Source organism: Sminthopsis crassicaudata, chromosome X, assembly GCF_048593235.1.
Source record: "Sminthopsis crassicaudata isolate SCR6 chromosome X, ASM4859323v1, whole genome shotgun sequence".
NCBI lineage: Eukaryota > Metazoa > Chordata > Mammalia > Dasyuromorphia > Dasyuridae > Sminthopsis > Sminthopsis crassicaudata.
Window position 1 is genome coordinate 17,855,541 of NC_133623.1, and position 18,131 is coordinate 17,873,671.

The following is an 18,131-nucleotide window of genomic DNA, read 5'->3' on the forward strand; positions in this document are numbered from 1 at the left end:
AAGAGCATACATAATTTACATCATTGTTATCATTCAACTAGCATTATTCAAGTTAATTAGCACTTGAATTGAATGGGTAATATTACTCAGCCTACTTAAAGAACACATCTTTCCCTTCTGGTCTGAGGCCCCTTGGTTACCCTCCACCTAGTTTGGCTCATCTGGGGAGACAGTTTACCAGGTTTTGGCTGCTACACATGCTCCAGCTTCTTGGAGCTACAGGTGACAGCTGGGGGATACGTTAAGCCCCAAACCAGTATGAGCAGCCCCGAAAAGGCCTCACCAAGCCCTCATTACCTGAACACTCTCTCAAGACCCCACTTTAAATAAAACACCAAATATGGTTGCAATGGGGCAGAAAACCACCTTTTAAATGCTGAACATGATGTTCTCTCTATCGCCTAAGGCTTGTGTAAAACACTAGATTTCTGGGTAGCCATATTGCACCACTGACTCCTACTGGATCTGTGAGCTTCTCAGACATAGCCCTATCTGCCTACACCTCCCCCAACACAGAAAGATGAAATCTGAGCATAAAACTTCACATTTATCCTCATAAAATGCCAGCTACAAGATTTGGTAAATGTTTTAGCTTACTGAATCCTCACTGATATATACAATGTGTTAGCTAATCTGCCACTTTTGTACCATATGCAGATTCATAAGCATGTTATCTTCTTAGCCCCTTTTTCATCTAAGGCATTTTTTTTTGAAGCTTTTTATTTTCAGAACATATGCAAGGATAATTTTTCACCACTGACTCTTGCAAAACCTTGTATTCCAATTACCCCCTTCTCCTCACTCCCTCTCCTAGATGGCAAGTAATACAATCTATGTTAAACATGGTACAAATATATGTAAATCCAATATAGGCATATGTATTTATACAATTATCTTGCTGCACAAGAAGACTCAGATCAAAAAGGGAAAAATCAGAAAGAAAATAAAATTCAAGCAAACAACAATATAAAAAGTGAACATGCTATGTTGTGATCCACCCTTAGTTCCCTCAGTCCTTTCTTTGGGTGCAGATGGCTCTACTCATCACAAGATCATTGGAATTGACCAATCTTGCTGTTGCCATGTACAATGAATTCCTGGTTCTGTTCTTTTCACTCAGCATCAGTTCATGTCAGTCTCTCCAGGCCTTTCTGAAATCATCCTGTTGGTCATTTCTTACAGAACAATAATATTCCACAATATTCATATCCCACAATTTATTCAGCCATTCTCCAATGGATGGGCATCCACTCAGTTTCTAGTTTTTGGCCACCACAAAGCGGGCTGCCACAAACATTATTGCGCATACAGGTCCCTTTCCCTTCTTTAGTAATCTCTTTGGGATATAAGCCCAGTAGCAACACTGCTGGATCAAAGGGTATACCCTTCAGAATGGCTGAAAAAAAATGTGGTACATGAATGTTATGGAATATTATTGTTCTGTAAAAAATGACCAGCAAGATGAATACAGAGAGGCCTGGAAACACTTACATGAACTGATGCTGAGTGAAATGAGCAGGACCAGGAGATCATTATATACTTCAACAGCAATACTATATGATGATCAGTTCTGATGGACGTGGCCCTCTTCAACAGTGAGAGGATACAAATCAGTTCCAATTGTTCAGTAATGAACAGAACCAGCTACACCCAGAGAAACAACACTGGGAAATGAGTATAGACCACAACATACCATTTTCACTCTTTTATTGTTTGCTAGCATTTTTGTTTTTTCTTCTCAGGTTATTTTACCTTCTTTCTAAATGTGATTTTTCTTGTGCAGCACGATAACTGTATAAATATGTATACATATACTGCATTTAACATATACTTTCACATGTTTAACATGTATGGCACTACCTGCCATCTAGGACAGGGGGGTGGAGGGAAGGAGGGGAAAGGTTGAAACAGAAGTTTTTGCTAGGGTCAATGTTGAAAAATTACCCATGCAGATGTTTTGTATATAAAAAGCTATAATAAAAAATGATGACTCTTTGAGTCTGGGAATTCCACCAGGTTCAAATCCAAGTAATCACATGATGGTATAGCTTTCATCACTTCATCTTTTGTAGAAAAAGAGCATGGCTTTGTCAGAAGCAATACAAAAGTCTTCATAATCTATGTCTACAATATTTGGCTGATCTTAAAGCTTCAAGTAATGAAAATAACAAAAATTACAACAATGAGAAAATGGAGGAACATGGGGATGATTATATAGCAGGCATTTGTATAATGCTTTAAGGTTTACAATATGCTTCACTCTGTTATCTTATTTGAGTAGCAAAGCAACTCTAAGAGTTCAATGCTAATATTAACCCCATTTAACAAACGAGAAAACTGAGAGAGGCAGAGGTTAAATAATTTGCTCAGGGCAGACAGCTAGGAAGTGTCTGAGTGAAGATGTGAACTTAAATTCTTCATGTACTATGTCATAGAGTTGTCCAATAAAAAAAAAAAAAGAGTAATAAGGTTACTCTGGCGTAATCTCTTCTTGAAGCTTTGCTGGCTCTTCATGATCATTACTTTCTCTACTTATAGTACATCCTAAAACATTATCAGAACTTCAAGTTAAATTCACTGGCCTACAGTTTACAAATTCCATTCTTTAAAAAAAAAAAAAACAAGAGGGGAAGAACATTCATGGTACCGCTTTTATTCTTTCATTTTTCCTCTGAAAATCTGACTAAAAAAAGACAAGAAAAGTCTTTTTCTTCCAAAAAGAGAAAAAGAAACTAGTTCATGTAACTTTGTATGGCTTTGGACAGCAGTTGCTAATGAGTTAACCTTAATAACAACACAACATTTATTTCACATTTACCATGTGCCAGGCACTATGCTAAGTGCTTTATCTCATTTGATCCTCAGAATAACCCTGTGAGAAATATGCAATTATTATCTTCATTTCACAAACGAAGAAACTGAGGCAAGCAGTAATCACTTGCCAAGATCACACAGCTAGAATCTTAGACCAGATCTTAAATCAAGTTTTCCTGATTTTAGGCCTGGCACTCTATCCACTGTGCCACCCAACTTCTTGGCTGTCCGTGTGACTTATTCTGATGTATTAGTTTGAAACTTGTTACCTCAAAGAATATAATTTTGATAAAAAGCTGGCTGTGCAATGTGGTTCTCTCTACATGGCTATTCTCCCAGCCAAACCTCACCCAAGTCTTGTCGAACAAATACTGAGCCACAGTGTGAAACTAGAAATCAAGCATCCTGCCATGCTTCCAACAGAAATCTCTTTCCTAATCAAGGGCAAGGCAGCAGAGGATGTCTGCGCCCCACGCTCCCGAAGGGGATCTTGGCAGCGCAGCTGGGCTCTGAGCAGCTTAGCCTGTCTTCTCTTCTGGGGACCATGGCAGACAGCTCAGAGGGGAATGTCTGTTCCCTTGAAGGGAAAAAGGACTCTTACAGAGGGGACCTCAGGCAGCCTCAGTGGAGACACAGACCAAGATTTGCCAAACACTGGATTTCTTGCTGTTTCAGGCTGGGCACCAGCAGGCCTTCTCTCTGTTTAAATGAGGGTCGGCAAGCCTAGAAAGCCTGGGTCTTTTCTATTTATGACATGAATGTTATTCAAGTCCCAATCACATAGCAGAGCCAAAATTTTTACATGATACACATGATGAGATTTTCAACTTGGGATAAGGGACAAAAGGGATATTCCTACTCACTGCAAGTGAAATCTAACTAAAACTTTCAGCAAGCCACATACACTTTAAGTGTGTCACTCCTTCATTGGCTGGCCATTATGACTCTATTACGTCTCTGATCTAGGCTTGGGATCTGTTTCTGGAACTTCTCAAGAATTATTTTTTCTATCAACATGGTCAGCATTTGATTCTGATAATCACTCATTCCATTTCTAGCCTTGCAGATCTTGAACAAAATTATCTCCGTGATGCTTCCCCTTCGGCTGCCCAGAGACCCTGAAACTGGTTTATCATCTGAATACACAGTGCTATTCCATCCCACCATCCCACCTCCTTTCTCTGTCAGGCAGGCCCTATCAGAGCCATACATGAGACATGGTTCTCACCAAACCAAGGCTCAGTGAAACTGATGAGGTCAAATTTGTCTCCTTGCTTGCAGTCCTCTAATTTGGTTTGCTCATTTGCCTATTTCTATAAAGGCATCTGAGTCCATGGCTTTTTAAGTATTTCCCTTCTTGGATCTGGTTTCCTTAGAATTTCTGGGGAAACCTCCTGCTTTTTTTCTTCTCATAACACAGCCCCTTTTGATCGTATCTAGTTTGGAGAATATATGGGTATAGTTTCCCCCGTCAATGGAATGATTCCAATGTAATCAACTCATCTAAAGAAGGATTTGTGAAGTAAAATTTGGATTTGTGCAGAATAAAGAGAGGTCAGCTTTTGAATTCTATCTTGCCAAGTTGAGTTTGAGTACGTAAGCCAATGAGGAGCCACAAGCTCTGGAGTAGAAGGGTGAATGAATGAAAAAAGTAATTGAGGCAAGATATTCTAGGAGGTCTTGAATCTCCCTCACACTGCCTAGTGGAGTACAATAATGCTGCCAAATAACTGAATTTCTTTTTATATTTGAGAGTGCTAGATCAGTTTTCTTTTAAAAAATGAAATCTAATTTTAAAATAGATCATGTAAATCTCTTGCTTTTAGAAGCATATGGTACTGTAATTCTGATGCAATGTTGCATTTTACTTTAAAACTAATAGTTTCTACAAAGTACTAAGTAAATTTATTTCAGTATTTAGCGAAGACAATGCTAAATCTCTGCCTTGCCCCTTCTCTTCCCTGGTTCAAGTGTCTCATTACCAATGTAGTAGATGTGACCCAAGGGAAATCAAAGTCTCCAGGAAACACTCACCAAAACCATTTGGTGTTGGTTAATTATTTTTTGAAACAGATCAGTGGGTCATACTACACTACGGAGAATCAGAAATAACAGAACTTAATAACAATGTTTTCGCCAAACTGAAAACATATATAACAGAGGTTCAAGCTGGGAATTTGCATAAAACCCTCCTCAATGGTAGGAATCCAATCTAATCTAATCCAATAAATATTTATTAGGTGTCTATATGTGCAAGACACTATGCTAAGCTAGAGATACCAAAAAAAAAAAAAAAAAAAAAAAAAAAAAAAGTTCTTGCCTTTAAGGAGCTTAGAATCAAATGGACATGGAAAGACAACACACAAAAGGAGGCAGAAAAGTACAATGGGTAGCAGGAACAGGGAGGACCCAGCTCAGGAACAGTTTGTTCTGTGCAGTTGAAGGAATGCTTTCAGTACATGCTAAGTGTAGGTGGAACTGTGAAATAATATGAGCATTTTGGAAAACAATTTGGATTTAAGTGAATAAAAGGGCAAAAATGTCTCAACAGTTTGACCTAGAGATTCTTCCGCTAAGCACATAACCCAAGAAAGTCACTGATAAAAAGGCTCTATATACAACAACATATTTATAGGGACAGTTTTCATGACAGCCAAGAACAAGACACAAAATTGGTTCCTATAAGCTATGGAATGGCAAAACAAATTACAGTATAAGAATGTAATGGATTTATTGTTATACTGTAAGAAATATCAAACATGACAAGCCTAGAAAGAACTGTATGGATTGAGGAAAAGTAAAGGAAAAAGAGTGAAAACAAACTATACAATGATTCCAACAATACACATAGAAAGAACAACTACCAAAAAGCAAGTGAATATGAATGGTGCAGAATTATGACAAAGAGGCTGAGTCCCAAAGATGAGATCTCAGAAAATACCTCCTACTTCTTCTTTAAAGAGACAGGGAGCAGGTCCATAGCTGTGAATACCAAACACACTTTCAGATTTTAAAATGGAGTAACTGCACTGAATTTTTTTTCTCTTCTTTTTTCAAAACAAAACAAAACAAAAAAACAGGATGGCTCTTTAGAGTAGAGCGGGGAGGAATATAGAAGAAAAGTAGGTGATCTAGAGTCAAAAGATATTAATAAAATGTATTTTTAAAACTTTTACTGTCATCATCATTGTAATTCTCCAATTGGTACCCTTTGGAAATGTTCATTTTTCCTTACTTCTAAATGTGTTTAACAGTACATCCATTCAAGCAGGAGATATAGATTTGAGGGAAAAAGTGCAATCAAACATGGTAAAAAGCTGCTGCATAGTTCCATGTTAAGAGTTTAAATCATCATTTCTGCAACACAAAGAGCAATTTGCAATGTGAATATATTGGTTTTTAAATTATGTGAGCTTAAGGTTTTAAGAAATCACAGCTCTAACTAGAACATTATTTACTGAGTCACAAGCGGAAAAGTTAATGTCCCAGTATTTCTAGCTTTCTCTTCCTGGATGAACTGTAGTTATAACGAACTGTAATTGATTCCTATTCATCTGGTTTTTAAATGCTAAAATTTGTAAATGGAATTTTTAAAAAATCCAACTCTTTATGCTATTTTCCTTTGCTTTCCTTTTTTTTCCTGTTTTATATTAGTGATATCAGAAAATGGTGTACTTTTCTTCCCTGGCAAATCAAATGGGGCATGAAAAATAACTTCTCTAAATATTATCAAAGTATTACCAAAAAAAGAAACCAAAATATTCACAGTGGTTTCATGTGGGAAATGATGAGGAGTGAGATGGTATTATTTTCTGAAGGCTCCCAAAGTCTCTATATAGATGACGACACAGCAAAGGTGACAGAGAACGAGAAGTCAGAGACAGAAGAAAACCAGGAGATAGGAACGTCCCAGAAACAGAAGGAGGGAAGAGTGTGTCTAGCAGCTCACAATATGGTGAACAGTAGTCAATGTCACAGAGATACTGAAAAGCATGAGGAATGAGGAAAACAAACACCCCCCCCCTTCCCCACTGGATTTAGCCCTTAAGCTAAAATTGGGAACCTTACAGAGGATGCTATCATATGAATGGTAAAATCCCATATCAATAATAAAGAACATGAATCAGAAAGATTAAGGAACCAAAGTCATGGAATTAATTATTGGCAAGGACTTGTTATTGACTAGCCCTCATATTAAGTGGCTCCCAAAAGGCCCACTATATCACAGTGACTTCATCTTAATGCCTAGAAATTTACAAATCTAAAGACTACAGAAACTTGAGGTTTGCCTTGAAGCTCTTTTGAACACTATGAGACTGAAATCAGAGAATCTGAGAATTCACAATTGAGAAGAGGCCTTAAGGATGACATACTGTCCGGCCTCATCTCAGACTTGGTATAATGGGAGCACAAAGGAGATAACGCAGATTTGATTTGTCCAAGATAATGCATCTAGTTAGCAAAACACTAAGAGCATTTAAAAACTAAAACCTCTCTCTCCTAACTTCTCAACCAGGGTTACATAGCAATGCTCGCAGCTACATTCATATCTACTACTTCTTCCCACGTTTTCAACTTGAAAGAGAAGTTGTTTCAAATCTTAATACTTAGGTTCCATTTTTGCCACAAAGTAGGAAAAGAATATAATATTCCCCTCTCAGGGCAATAAGCCTAGTACAGGCCATCCTCACCTCAAAGATAGACTCAGGTCATAGTGAAATTTCTAGCACAACGCTGACAACTGGCATAAAGAGCAAAGGCAGGACCCATTCCCTGGTCACAAGGTTACAAACCCACAAATCTTTTCACTGTAGCCCTGGCATCATACTTATTTGGATCCAAGTCACATTGGGCTTTTGTACACACTTGCAGTTGCATTGCTACGTGTAACCGCTAGTGTAGAAACTCTGGACTACTGACATGTCCTGAAACCTGACAGCTTAGGTATGAAAGGGTGAGATAATCTGCTGAAGGACAAAACAGGCAACATGAATCAAAGACACTACTTGAACCCACATCTTTGTTGTTCCACAAGGCCATATCACTTCTGAAAAGTCAGAAGCAACTTAAAGGTAAGGGGTAAGTTGTTTTTCTTCTGGATTTTTCCTCAGAACCTTGAACAAAGGAGATAAGGCTGGGAAAAGAAAGCAGACCTGGGATTTTATTGGAAAAGATAATCACCAGGTAAGAAAACTCCCTCTACCAATGCAACTTCTCTGCATCTTATATTTTCAAAAAGATGCACAGGTTATTGAGAGGATAAGTGACTTGCCCAGTTATACAATTCATAGTCAAGCCATCAAAGCCATGGTCTTCACCATGTCAACATTGGGATTTTAGCAAATTACTAAATGGATACAAATTTTAAAAATACTATTCAGTAAGGGTGGTAATTGTGTGTAATGGATAGATGGGATTGTGTTTCCCCTTCTTTATAGTCTTCAGTGAGGAACATGATGTTTGGGGGTTGAAAAGGATAAATTCTGGTAATAAATACTGAAAAAATAAAGCCACTGATTACATACTGCTTTTCTTTAAAATTTTAGCACTTTTTTTTTAAGCATTCTTTAAAAATTTTAGTTTACAATGTATTTCTCAAAAGCATTTTCCCTTTTGAAGCTTAAGAAAATCCTTGGAGATGTTATCATTAATCCCATTTTCACAGGTAAGAAAACTGAGGTAGACAGAGGTCATCTAAAAGATTGCCCAAATTCACACAGTTATTAAGAGCCCCAGAGAGAAAGTACAAATCATTAATTGCATTCCAGAAGTTCATTCTCACACAGTGATGACTGAGAAGTATTATAAAGTGGAAACCAGCAACATCTGGAAACTGATGTGGGGGTGAAAGAGGGTGAAGATTCTAGGAAAATGTCATGGTTACAAACCTACAAAACTATAAAGAAGGTGCTACTGACAGAATTCTGGAAATTTAGAAGAAATGAGGATTTGGGGAAATGAAAAATTCTGTTTTAGGCATACTATTTAAAAATTAATTTGAAAATTAAGAGCCAGCTTATTGCTAACTTTGGAGAAAGCATTTTCAATTGAGTAATGACTTCAGAAGTTAGAATTCAGTGCTGAAGAGTGAATGAGAAAAAAGGAAATGGGTAGTTAGGGACTAGAGACCTAAGGAGTGTTTAGGTCAGGAATCTTGAAGGACAAGGAGGGTTGGGATGACAGATTATGGTAAGATAGCAGAATGTTGGAGATTCAAAATGGGGAATTAGAATACTGTGATTAAAAATAACATTTAGCTCCTGAACAACTGTATGTGTGGCTCAGGTGGAATGAAAGCCACAGCATTTAAAAAAGCTAAGGAACTAGAGAGAAGGGTGTAGTTACTGGAATCTCTTAAAATAAGATTAGGAAAGGAAAGGAAGACAGTGAACCAGGTCCTGAAGTACTTGAGAAAAGAAGAATGACCTGAGGTTCACATAATCAACAATTGGCAGAGTTGTATGCAATCTGGAAAGGCTTGGAGAATGATTCTAGGGGCCTAGGTTAGGACAGTAGGCTCAACCATAGGAGGCTGGCTACTAGGTGATGAATGTACTGGCCAAAACCAAGTAAACAAATAAAATAAGATAAACAATGGCCTCCACGCCCACGTAGACCTCTTCAGCTTCTGCTGTAACTTTGAAATTCCTGAAAAGAAGGTGCATGATGCCCTAAGTCACATTTTGGAGATTGACTATCAATATTAACTTACCTTTTTGTGTTCTGAATGTGAAATCCCAATATAGAGATTGAAGAAACTGACTAATGGAGGACATGAATTATATTTTTCTCTTGACATGTTTGCCATAAATGACAGCAGGAGGCAAATGAAAGTTATAGCAAAATGGAAAGGTGACTTACTTGTAAATGAGTATGTTTTATCATGTGTCCAAAGACATCAAGAAACATAACTTCTTGGGACTGTGAAACATCTCATCTTGCTGTGCTCATAATGAACATCTGTAAAAGGAGTGACATGAAGATAATAGAAGGTTAGGAACCAAAATCAATGCTGAGATTAGAAATTCTATGAAGGGCATAAAACCTGAAAATTAAATCAACATATATACTTCAATAGTTAATGATTTCATTGCAACTATGACAAAGCATTCACTTACCTACCAATGATGAAAAATTATGTTCTAACATAAGGTTCAAAATCAAGAAATGAAAATCTAATGTTTTCCAAAGTGTTTCTACAGAAGCCTTATAACTATATGTCATGAGTTGGGAAGAAAAGGAAGACAGTGAGTTGGGTCTGAAATCCATGAGAAAAGAAAGAAAATGACTTGGGTTTGGTATAAAACTCAATGGTTGATGACAAGATGTCAAAGTACAAGCTGGACCCACCTGACCTATCCCAACATTCCTCTCCAATCACCTTAAAAAAAAAAAAATCAAATATTGGACGACACGATCACAGTCCCAAGGTCAAAAGAAGCACTTGTGACTGAAGGAGAGCAGAGGACCTGCTCACAGTTTTAGGTTTAAGATGAAGACTAGTAATTCTGGCTGCAGGTGAGCAAGAGCCCTTGTTAGGTAAAAATCAGAGAACAGTCTAAGAAGTTAGTGACCATACCTCTCCCAGGATAATATGACCTTGGAAGCATTGAAAACTAGTAGACCTTTCTTCTCCCCCACCAAAAACAAAAACAATAACCACAAAAAAGCTTAACCATAAAGAGCTACTAAGCTGGCAGGAAAGACCAAAAAGTGAACTTAGAATAAGAAAATTACAAGCAAAGTCTCAGAGAAAAATTCAAGGACCTAAGGCTAGCAGGAATTCTTGGAAAAGTTAAAGAAAGAGATAAGAATGGTAAAGGAAAAAACTTAGAAAAGAAAAATGAGAGTGATGAAAAACAATTATGAAAAGAGAATTATCAGAGCGATAAAGGAGGCACAAATAGTTTTATTTTGTTTTGTTTTTGCTGAGGCAATTGGGACTAAATGACTTGGTCAGGATCACACAGCTTGGAAGTGTTAAGTGTCCTCTTGACTTCAGGGCTTATGTTCTCTCCACTGTGCCACCTAACTGCCCTTGGCAAAAAAAGTTCTTGAAGAAAATAGCACCTTAAACAGAATTAGTCTAATGATAAAAGAGTGACAAAAATTTGCTGAAGAAAAGAACTTGTTCAAAAGAAGAATAGGACACTTCTGGGATCCAAGATGGATGAATAAGGTAAGAAAAATTATCTAAACATTCCCAAATTCACCTACAAAAAACTATAAAATGACTCAAAACAATCAGGAGGCTGCACCCCAGTAAGTCATCAGGAAGACTCAAATGCCAGTATAGGGCAGCAATGCAGACTTCCCACCCCCCCCCATGACCTTGGGGCAGTAGCAAGTGACCAGTGCCCCTTGACTGGCACAGAAGTATGGAAATTTCCAGTCCTACAGCACAAAAAGTTTGTGACAGTGGTGCCTCTATCACAGAAAAAGAACTCAATTTTAAAAGTTATAAAATAGGCTGGGGAAAACATAGCAAACAAAAACTGTACCTGATTATTAAAAAGTTGCTATGGCATCAAAGAAGATCAAATTGCAAACTTAAAAGAGGACACAATGTCAAAATACCTACAGGCAAAACTTCAAAGAAATATGTAAATTGGTTTGGGACCCAAAAAGAACTCCAGGGAGATCTCAAATAGATAGTTTTCGACATTCATTTCGTATAATTTGAGCTCCAAATTTTGATCCCTCCCATCCCCACCCACAAGATGGCAAATAATCTGATATAGATCATACATATGCAATCATGTGAATATATTTCTGCACTAATGTTATGAAGAAAAAGAACAAAAGGGGAAAACCACAAAAAAGAAAGAAAAAACAAATTTAAAATACTATACTTTGATCTCCAAACTCCATAGTTCTTTCTTTGGATGTGGATAACATTTTCTATCATGAGTTCTTTAGAATTGCCTTAAGACCACTGCATTAGTCCTCTTAGTAGTGGCCAGAAACTGGAAACTGAGTGGATGCACATCAATTGGAAAATGGCTAAATAAATTGTGGTATATGAATATAATTATTCTGAATATGAATATTATTGTTCTGTAAGAAATGCCCAACAGGATGATTTCAGAAAGGCCGGGACAGACTTACGTGATCTGATGATGAGTGAAATGAGCAGGACCACAAGATCATTATACACGGCAACAACAAGACTATATGATGATCAATTCTGATGGACGAGGCCCTCTCCAATAATGACATGAGGCAAATCAGTTCCAATAGAGCAGTAATGAACTGAATCAGCTACACTCAGAGAAAGAACTCTGGGAGATGACTATGAACCACTCCATAGAATTCCCAGTCCCTCTATTTTTTGTCTACCTACATTTTTGACTTCCTTCACAGGCTAACTATATACTGTTTCAAAGTCTAATTCCTTTTGTACAGCAAAATAACTGTATGGACATGTATACATATATTGTATTTAACTTATACTTTAACATATTTAACATGTATTGGTCAACCTGCCATCTGGGGGAAGGGGTGGGGAGGAGGGGAAAAGTTGAAACAAAAGGATTTGCAATTGTCAATGCTGGAAAATTACATAAAATTTTTGTTAAAAATTAAAAAAATTTAAAAAAACCCACTGCACTAATGAGAAGGGTTAAGTCAATCAAAAAAAAATTTTTTTTTGTAAATCAAGACAAAAAATTGAGAAAAGAAATGAGTTATAAACAAACACAAATAGGGATAAATATGCAAAGAATTCAGTGAACAAAACAACACTTTAAAAAGAAGTGACAGCATAGAAAAATAAGAACCAAATTGGCCAAATGAAAAAAGGAAAAAAAGGTACAAAAATCCCAGGAGAAAATGACTCCTTAATAATTAGGATTGGTAAAATGGAAAAGGAGGTGAAAAAGCTAATTGAAGAAAATAATTCAATAAAAATCAGGATTATTTAAGTGGAAGCTAGTAACTTCAAGAGGCATCAAAAACCAATCAGAAAAATCCAAAGAATGAAAAAAGAAAAACAAAAAAAGAAAAAGAAAATGGGAAATATGTCATTAGAAAAAGAAATGACCTAAAAAACAGATCCAAAAGAGATAATACCTGAAATCCATGTCGGAAAAAAAAAAAAGACCAGAATATCATATTTCAAGAAATTAATAAGAAAAGCTACTTTGATTCCCTAGAACTACAGGGGAAGTAGAAATTGAAAGAATCCACCAATTACCTCATGAAACAGACCTCCAAAAGGAAAATTCCCAGGAATGTTGCAGCCAAATTTCAGAGCTTCTGAATCAAAGAAAAAATACTCCAAGAACTCAGAAAGAAACAATTTGAATATGATGGGGCCACAGTTAGGATTACAGCTGATTTAGCAGCTTCTACATTTAAAGATCAGAGTGCTTAGAACATGATATTCCAGAATACAATGGAGCTAGGATTACAACCTAGAATCAACTAACCAGCAAAAGTTTTATATATATATATATGTATATATATAAAATCCTTCAGGGAAAAAAAAAATGGACATACAATGAAATAGATGAAATAAGTGATGAAAAGAGCAGAGTTGAACAAGAAAAAAAATGTGATTTTTAAATATGTCTCAAGAGAAGCATAAAAAAGTAAACAAAAAAGAGAAAAACAATAAAGACTAAATAAGGTTAAACTATTTACATCCCTAAACAGGAATATAGTATTTTTAACTCTAAAGAAGTATATTGCTATTAGGACAATTAGGAGTATACAGAGAATTTAATTTATACTTTAACATATGTAACATATATTGGTCAACCTGCCATTTGGGGGAGGGGGGTGGGGGGAAGGAGGGGAAAGATTAGAACAAAAGGCTTGGCAATTGTCAGTGTTGTAAAATTACCCATACATATATCTTGTAAATAAAAAGCTATAATTTAAAAAAAAAAGGAGTATACATAGAAAGAGGGTATGGATATAAGTTGATTTTGATGGAATGACATCCAAAAAATTATGGGGTCAAAAGAGGATCGCACTGGGAGAAGAGGTATGGGAGAGTAGAAAGGAGTAAATTATTTCACATAAAGAGGAATGAAAGACCTATCACAGTGGAGGAAAAGACAGGGAGAGTGGACATCACTTGAATCTTACACTCATCAGTATTGGCCCAAAGAGAAAATAAAACATGTACAGTTGGGTATAGAAAGCTATTTCTAAATTTAGGGATCTATTTTACTGTGGGATATAGATGAACTAGAAAAGAAAGGGGGGAAACTAATAGAAAGGAAGGCTGATTGGCAAGGTCATGGCCAGAAGCAAAACACTGAAGAGAAGGTACAAGGTTAAAGGAAAGGGAGAATTGAGTAAAACATGGGCATAGTAGGATGGAGGGAAATAACAAAGTAATTATAAGTGATTGTTAATGAGATAAACTCAACCATAAAACCAAAGCAGAAAACATATCATATTATAATCCAGAAACCCACAAAATGTTGTTAAAAAAAAAAAAAACATACTTGAAACACAGATACACACAAAGAATAAAGGTAAAAAAAAACCTATTATGTTTGAGCTAAAGTAAAACAAATAAACAAAAAAAAAAAAAAAAAAAAAAAAAAAAAAAAACAAAAAAAAAAAAACCCGGTAGTAATCATGACTTCAGACAGAGCAAAAGCAAAAAATAGACCTAAAGGAAATTATACTTTGCTAAAATGTATCATAAACAATGAAGTAACATCAATATTAAACATATATGCACCAAGGGGTATAACATCCACATTCTTAAAGGAAAATTTAAGTGACTTTCAAAAGGAAATTCTTTTTTTATTATTATTATAGCTTTTTATTTACCAGATATATGCATGGGTAATTTTTCAGCATTGACAATTGTGAAACCTTTTGTTCCAATTTTTTACCTCCTTCCCCCCCAATCCCTCCCCCAGATGGCAGGTAGACTAATACATGTTAAATATGTTAAATACATATCCATAGTTATTTTGCTGCACAAGAAGAATTGGAGTTTGAAAATAATGTACAATTAGCCTATGAAGGAAATCAAAAATGCAGGTGGACAAAAATAGAGAAAATGGAAATGCTATGTAGTGTTTCACACTCATTTCCTAGATTTCTTTCGCTGGGTGTAACTGGTTCAATTCATTACTGTTCTAGTGGAATGGATTTGGTTCATCTCATTGTTGAAGTGGGCCACATGCATCAGAATTGATCAACATATAGTATTGTTGTTGAAGTATATAATGATCGTCCTGGCCCTGCTCATTTCATTCAACATCAGTTCATGGAAGTCTCTCCAAGCCTTTCTGAAATCATCCATTACAGAACAATAATATTTCATAACATTCACATACTATGATTTATTGAGCCATTCTCTAATTGATGGGCATCCACTCAGTTTCCAGTTTCTGGCCCCTACAAAGAGAGCTGCACAAACATTCTTGTACATACAGGTCCCTTTCCCTTCAGAAGGAAATTTTTAAAATATATTAGTGGAGGAACTCAACTTTTCTTTCTCAGAAATAAATAAACCTACCCATAAAATGCACATGAAAAAAGTTAAGGAGGTAAATTGAATTACAGAAAAGCTAAATATGATAGACTTCTGGAGAAAAGTGAGTGAAGACATTAAACAATATGTTTATCTCAGCAGTAAATGGAATATAAACAAATATTGACTATGTATGAGTACATAAAATTCTAATAATCAAATACTAAGTTGGAGAAATATTAAATGCATCCATTTCAGATTCAAATGCAATAAAAAGTACATTCAATAAATGGCAATGGAAAAATAAATTAAAAATTATTGGAAACTAAATATTCTAACTGTAAAGAATCAATGGGTCAAAGTACAAATCCCAGAAACAATCCATAATTTAATTAAAAAGGATGACAATAATGAGACAACATACCAAAAGTTCTGATATGGAGCCAAAATAGAATTTAGGAAAATTTACAACCATAGATATTTACATTAATAAAATAAAGAACAGATCAATAAATTGCAAATAAAAAAGCTAGAAAAAGAAGAATTTTTAAAAGCTGTTAATGAACTCTCTAAGAAAAAAATTTCCAGGGCCAGAGAGATTTACAAGTGAATATTAAAAAAATTTTTTAATTAAAGCTTTTTATTTTCAAAATATATACATGGATAATTTTTGACACTCACCCCTATAAAACCCTGTGTTCTAATTTTTCCCTCCTTTCTTCCCATACCTTCCCCCAGTCAGCAAGTGATCCAATATATGCTTAACACTTGCAATTCCTCTATACATATTTCTATAAATACCATGCTGACCAAGAATATCAGATCGAAAAAGGAAAAAAAAATGAGAAAGAAAAAAATGCAAACAACAAAAAGAGTTAAAATACTATGTTGTGGTCCACATTCAGCTCCAACTATAATCTGAGTGTAGATGGCTCTCTTCATCACTAGACCATTGGAACTGGCCTGAATGATTTCACTATTGAGAAGAGCCATATCCATCAGAATTGATCATTGTATGATCTTCTTGTTGCCATGTACAGTGATCTACTGATTCTGCTCATTTCCCTCAGCATCAGTTCATGTAAATCTCTTCAGGCCCCTGTGAAATAATCTTGCTGATCATATTCTTATAGAATAATAATATTCCATAACATTAATATACTATAACTTGTTCAGCCATTCTTCAACTAATGGGCATGCACTCAGTTTCTTTTCATTTATCATTTCATTTACTAATACATTTTTGGAGGGCTATTTTAATTTGTATTTATTTTTTATTATTAAAGGTTTTTATTTTCAAAACATATGCACGGAAAGTTTACAATATCAATCTTTGCATAGCTTTGTGCTCCAAATTTCCCCTTCTTTCGCCCTCACTCCCCCTCCCCTAGATGGCAAGTAATCCAATACGTGTTATACATATTGAACTATATGTTAATTCCAATATATGTAACATATTTGTACAATTATCTTGTTGCACAAGAAAAATCAGATCAATAAGGAAAGAAAAGGAATAAGAAAACAAACTGTAAACAAATAACAACAACAAAAAAAGCGAGAATGTTATGTTATGATCCACATTCAGTTCCTACAGTCCTCTGTTTGGGTGTAGATAGCTCTCTTCATCATGAAATCATTGAAACTGGCCTCAACCATCTGATTGTTGAAAAATCACCAATGAGGAGAAAATTGGAACAATAATTGGGAGTTATTTTGCCCAACTACATGTAAATAAATTTGGTAATCTAAGTGAAATGGAGGAATATCTACAAAAATATAAATTGCCCAGATTAACAGAAGAGGAAATGAATTACTTAAATAGTCCCATTTTAGAAAAAAAACCAGAACAAGCTATTAATCAACTCCCTAAAGAAAATCTCCAGGGCCAGATGGATTTACATGTAAATTCTACCAAAAAAATTTAAAGAACAATTAATTCCGATACTATATAAACTCTTTTTAAAAATAGGGAACGAAGGAGTCCTACCAAATTCTTTCTATGATGTAGACATAGTACTGATACCTAAACCAAGTAGGATGAAAACAGAGAAAGAAAATTATAGATGAATATTCCTAATGAACATTGAAGCAAAAATCTGAAATAAAGTATTAGCAAAAAGAATACAGAAAATCATCCCCAGGATAATATACCACGACCAAGTAGAAGTTATACCAGAAAGGCAGGACTGGTTCAACATTAGGAAAACTATTAGCAGAACTGACTATATCAATAATCAAACTAACAAAAATCAAATGATTATCTCAATAGAGGAAGAAAAGGCATTTGATAACATCCAATACCAATAACTAAAAAACACTATAGATTACAGGAATAAACGGAAGTCCAACAGGAAGAGATAAAAAGAGAAATTCCATTCAAATTAACTGTAGATGATATAAAATATTTGGGAATCTATCTGCCAAAGGAAAGTCAAGAACTTTATGAACTCAATTACAAAACACTTTCCACACAAATAAAGTCAGATCTAATCTCTTGAAAAAATATCAAATGCTCATGGATAGGCTGAGCTAACATAATAAAAATGAAAAAATGAGCTAAATTAAGCTACTTATTTAGTGCCATATCAATCAAATTCCCCAAAAAAATTACTTCACAGAGCTTGAAAAAATAATAACAAAGTTCATCTGGAAGAAGAAAAGGTCAAGAATTTCAAGGGAATTAATGAAAAAAAAAAAATGCAAAGGAAGGTGGCCCAGCTGTATCAGACCTAAAACTATATTATAAAACAACAAACATTTGGTACTGGTTGAGAAACAGAGTAGTTGATCTGTGGAATAGGTTAGGTTCACAGGACAAATAATTCAATAGCTATAGTAATCTAGTGTTTGACAAACCCAAAGACCCAAGATT

General features: G+C 35.3%; 1 long non-coding RNA gene across 2 annotated transcripts in view; it reads right to left on the reverse strand.

Annotated features, from left to right (window-relative positions):
- The window catches only part of LOC141548395 (uncharacterized), a 273,611-nt gene that overhangs the window by 108,072 nt on the left and 147,408 nt on the right, over positions 1 to 18,131 (reverse strand). For both annotated transcript variants that reach the window (XR_012483927.1, XR_012483928.1), the window contains exon 9: positions 9,676 to 9,774. This is a non-coding gene — a long non-coding RNA (uncharacterized LOC141548395). The remainder of the gene's footprint in view (positions 1 to 9,675; positions 9,775 to 18,131) is intronic.